Genomic DNA, 5,420 nt, shown 5'->3' on the forward strand with positions numbered 1-5,420 from the left:
TTTAATATCTTCATCAGTGATATAGATAATAACATAGAGAGTACAATTATAAAGTTTGAGGATGATACCAAGCTGGGAGGGGTTGCAAGTGCTTTGGACGGTAGGATTAAAATTTAAAATGATCTGGACAAACTGGAGAAATGGTCTGCAGTAAATAGGATGAAATTCAATAAGGACAAATGCAAAGTACTCCATTTCGGAAGGAACAATCAGTTGCACAGATACAAAATGGGAAATGACTGCCTAGGAAGCAGTGCTGTGGAAAGGGATCTGGGGGTCATAGTGGATCACAGGCTAAATATGAGTCAACGGTGTAACACTTTTGCGCAAAAAACAAACCAAAAAAGCCAACATCATTCTAGGATGCATTAGCAGGAGTGTAGTAAACAAGACATGAGAAGTAATTCTTCCACTGTACTCCATGCTGATTAGATCTCTGCTGGAGTATTGTATCCAGTTCTGGGCGCTACATTTCAGGAAAGATGTGGACAAATTGGAGAAAGTCCAGAGAAGAGCAACAAAAATGATTAAAGGTCTAGAAAACATGACCTGTGACTGAAGATTGAAAAAATTGGGTTTCTTTAGTCTGGAGAAGAGAAGTCTCAGAGGGGGGCATAACAGTTTTCAAGTACATAAAGGATTGTTACAAGGAGGAGGGGAAAAATTGTTCTCTTTAATCTTTGAGGATAGGACAAGAAGCAATAGGCTTAAATTGCAGCAAGGGTGGTTTAGGTTGGACGTTAGAAAAAACTTTAACTGTCAGGGTCATTAAGCACTGGAATAAACTGCCTAGGGAGGTTGTGGAATCTCTGTCATTGGAGATTTTTAAAAGCAAGTTCGATAAACACCTGTCAGGGATAGTCTAGATCAGGAGTGGGCAAACTTTTTGGCCCAAGGGCCACATCTGGATATGGAAATTGTATGGCGGGCCATGAATGCTCATGAAATTGGGGGTTGGGGTGTGGGATGGGGTGAGGACTCTGGGGTGGGGCCAGAAAAGAGGAGGTCAGGTTGTGGGAGTGGGCTCCGGACGGGGCAGGGGGTGCGGGCTCTGGGGTGGGGCTGGAGATGAGGGGTTGGGGGTGCAGGAGAGTGCTCTGGGCTGGGACCAAGGGGCTCAGAAGGCAGGAGGGGGATCAGGGCTAGGGCAAGAAGTTGGGGCACAGGAGAGGGGGTCAGGGATGCAGGCTCTGGGCGGTGCTTACCTCAAGCAGCTCCCGGAAGCAGCGGCATGTCCCGCCCCCATCTCCTACGAGGAGGCGTGGCCAGAGGGCTCTGTGCACTGCCCCGTCCACAGGCGCCACCCCTGCAGCTCCCATTGGCTACAGTTCCCTGCCAATGGGAGCTGCGGGGGCAGCATGCGGAGGGGGGACATGCCGCTGCTTCCAGGAGCTGTGCTGAGCGGGGCAAGCCCCCGACCCCGCTCCCCGGCGGAAGCTCAAGGGCCGGATTAAAACATCTGAAGGGCCGGATGTGGCCCCCGGGCCATAGTTTGCCCACCCCTGGTCTAGATAATACTGAATCCTGCCTTCAGTACAAGGGACTGAACTAGAAGACCTCTTGAGGTCCCTTCCAGTCCTATGATTTTATGAATCTCCACATTGAAAACTGATTTTTAATAGGTTTCAGAGTAGCAGCCGTGTTTGTCTGTATCCGCAAAAAAAACAGGAGTACTTATGGCACCTTAGAGACTAACAAATGTATTAGAGCATAAGCTTTCGTGGGCTACAACCCACTTCTTCGGATGCATATTTTTAATAGTAAATACAACAATTTAGGTTTGGTATCTATGGGGACTTTTAATTGTTATGGATCGTATAGCCTGCAGAGGACTATTTTACCAATTAATTGTCTTATGGAGCTTTGAGGTAAATGTCGTTATTTTTCTGCAGGCAACCTTTGATTGCTGGCATGTATCTTATGATGTCTGTGAATACTGTTATACCACCAGGGGAAAAAGGTGAGCGAGAACCCTATAAAGCAATCTGTGTAATTTTTATCTTCTGGTGTTCATCTGTCTAATATGGAAAATAATTTCACAGAGACTCTCTGAATTGTAAAATCATAGGTGAAAGTTTATTGCTAACTAAAATAAATACTAAAAAATACCTACTCTCTTCAATTTATATTGCTGTTCCATCAGAGTAGGTTCAAAAAGCCTAACAGTATACTATAGAAGAATAATCATCAATGTAACATCATCTGAAAGTTGTTTTGGATTTTGTTTTTTAAAATTACACAATCAGTAGGCAATTATTAAAGTGGGGGGGGTTTGTTTTTGTTTGTTTGTTTGTTTTTTGGCCTAGTTCTTCCACTTAAAGAAACAAACATTTCACTTGCCAATAAAAAGTTCACTTCTTGGGCCAGAAATAGGTGACTATTTTTTCTTTAAAAATGTAATACATGCAGGAACATTTGCTAATGTCTAAGATTGCAATATTTCACTCTTTATCCCTTTTCTGACTTCATCTGCAACCTACTGAAACATCTGAAGTTGCTGGGATCTTTCTCTTAATCTGCTACAGCGGGGTCGGCAACCTTCGGCATGCAGCCCATCAGGGTAATCTGCTGGTGGGCCACAAAACATTTTGTTTACGTTGGACATCCACAGGCACAGCCCCCCTCAGCTCCCAGTTGCCGGGACATGCTGGCTGCCGCTTCCCACAGCTCCCATTGGCCAGGAACAGCGAATTTTTACTTAATAAACAAAATGTCCTGTGGCCCGCCTGCAGATTACCCTGATGGGCTGCATGCCAAAGGTTGCCAACTCCTGTGCTACAGATTTCCTTACTTACTAAGAAGTTTATCAAAAATTGGAATTTCTTTCCTTGCAGGAATTTTTGATATTTCAAAATGCTGTTTTTCTCCCAAATTGGGACGAAAAGTTGAAATATTGAAACTTGTTAATGAAACAAAAACTTCCAAAACATTTTGGTCCAGAAATGGGAAAATGTTTCATTGTGGTATTTTCAATCAAAAAATTTTGATATTCCCAAATCAAAATGTTAAATTTCTGTTTATTAAACACACCTAACGTGTTTCATTTTGAGCCAGTTCAACATTACCTTGCAGTTCCCTGTGGCGGTATGTTGCCTCACAGGAGTTGTAGCTTGGATGCCTGATTGCCCCCATTGTCTCCTAACCACAACTCCTCTGGGGCAATGCACCACCATATGGAATGCAGTCTAATGTTTAACTGTCACTGAATAAACATTTTAGGTCAGTTCAGCAAACTTTAATATTTTTATTTGAGTCTCTCTGAACCGAAGCTAAATATTTTGATGCGTTTTCAGACAGAAAATAAAATTTTAAAAAATCTGCAAAATTGAAACTTTCTCACAGAAAATTTTCATTGTGCAGAAATTGAATTTTCTGTCAAAAAAATCATTTTGATGAAAATTTCCCAATTTCCCAGCTCCATTAATAACTTTGGACCTTTTGGTGTTCACCCACTTTAACAGTTCTTTATAGGCTGTTTTACTCTAACCTGCCCAGCAATTTTGACATGGTAAAAAGAAGAGACGGTTGGTTACAGGAGGCCCCTGTAGAAGAGCTGTCTGCCGGGCAACATGTCCCTTGTGCAAGCTGGTGCCTTACTTTCTCCCCAGACTCTGGCTCCCAGTCTTTCCCAAAGGAAACCCTCATCCACAAAGGCATAAGATTGTGTGAGACACTCCAGCAGACAGGACCCTAGACACAGCCCCCGTTAGTGTCCATGCCTGAATCTGACTCTCTGAAACTGCCTTGTGATTATGTGTTTTTTATACATTAAATACCTTTAAAATGAAACCTCTGTTATCATCTCTCTTTTACTATGCTTAATTTGCCTATCTAAGTTTCCTTGGTGTGGTTATCTTTTTTGTTTCTTATCTGTTTTTTTCTGTAGTGTTCAACCTGATAATATATAAGCAAATTTATTGTTCTAAATTGTTGAAGAGCTATTTGCTGTAGCTTCTAGGTTTCAGCCCAGAAGTAGATGCATCTCAGTAATGCTTGAAGTGATCCATGTGTATAATTTGTATGTCAGTTTCTTTGTGAAAGTATTTGGGGATCATTTTGGGCTAAAGTTCCTATAGAAATGTAAGAGATTATTGTCCACTGCCTTTTAAACCTGAATCTACATTGCAGATTTTTGTACACTGCTTCCAAATATATATGTTTCCGTGAAGTACTGTAAAAATCACTTTCCTTGGATGAATAAGTAGCATTTTTAAAATGTTTTATTTCTGTTTATGTTTTAACAGTGGTTGATGCAGATATTGCCTGCCATTATCAAAAGTATCCAATGCACCTCTTTGCCTATAGAGTTCATACACACCGATTAGGTAAGAGTTCATTACTGCTGTAATATCAAGTATTTGCCTCTTTTTTATAATTAATATAACTAAAATGCTATCCAACCTTACCTTACAATCTGAGTTAAATATAGATCCAAAAATATTATTATCGCATTATTTAAACTTGAGCAGAAAATTTACTTAATTGTTTAAAATATTTTTCTTCAATAAATCAATCTATTAATTTAAGTAATACATCTTTAATAGAAAAATAGCAAATACAAAATATGTTGATTTTTCTAAAGTATTATATCTGATATTCATGCAGTGGTAAATGTTTATTGTAGGTAAGGTGGTAAGTGGATACAGAGTGAGAAATGGTCAGTGGACCTTGATTGGTAGACAGAGTCCGCAACTACCACAGGTTTGTTTAGTTTTTTTCTTGTTTTTAATTATGTTTATTTAAAACTAAGCAGCAAAGTCTAAATCTGTTTTATGTATTTCTGCTTTAGCTTTGCACGATATATTCTTGTGTTTTTAAAATGTATAGTATTGTGTTCAGACTATAACATGTAATTAACGTTTCTCATCAACTGGAGTTGGAGAGCCACAAAATTATTCTGTGACAGTCATATTTGCATCATATTTCATTGGTATGTGATTTTGTGCCATCACTACCGAACACTGCAATATTATGATGCAGACATCACAGTGTAATAGCAAGTTGTGTTTTTATGACACACGATTGCCTTTGGCTATTCTGATACTTGTGCCATTTTTCTTTCCTCATCCCGGGCAGCTGGCAGGAAAGGAAATAGAAACAATAGAAGAAAATTTCTCCTTTATCTCTTTATTTCTCCACTCAGTTACTTAGAAGGTGGGGGGGGGGGATCCTAGTTGCTCTCTTTCCTTTTCTATCTCCCTTCTTCACAAAGGAGAACAGCTCCTGTACTGGCAGTCTGCATTCTCAGCACTGCCTTGCATATATCTAGTAATACAGAGAACAGTCTTGTGAGCAAGGTTCATAATTCATTATTTTATATCCTTGACATATTTTTACCTTTTAAAAACATAGTGAAGTTGTCCCAGAGAGTAAAACAAACAAAACCAGCAGTTGTTTATTCACGAGCGAGCTAGTATACA

General features: G+C 40.0%; 1 long non-coding RNA gene across 1 annotated transcript; it reads left to right on the forward strand.

Moving 5' to 3' along the window:
- Positions 1 to 1,890: 1,890 nt before the first annotated feature.
- On the forward strand, positions 1,891 to 4,702 carry LOC113408375. The gene is made up of 3 exons (XR_003370292.1): positions 1,891 to 1,960; positions 4,245 to 4,325; positions 4,625 to 4,702. It is a non-coding gene; the product is annotated as an uncharacterized LOC113408375 (long non-coding RNA).
- Positions 4,703 to 5,420: the final 718 nt, after the last annotated feature.

This window comes from Terrapene carolina, unplaced genomic scaffold, assembly GCF_002925995.2.
Source record: "Terrapene carolina triunguis isolate 2854851 unplaced genomic scaffold, T_m_triunguis-2.0 Scaffold10959, whole genome shotgun sequence".
Lineage (NCBI taxonomy): Eukaryota > Metazoa > Chordata > Testudines > Emydidae > Terrapene > Terrapene triunguis.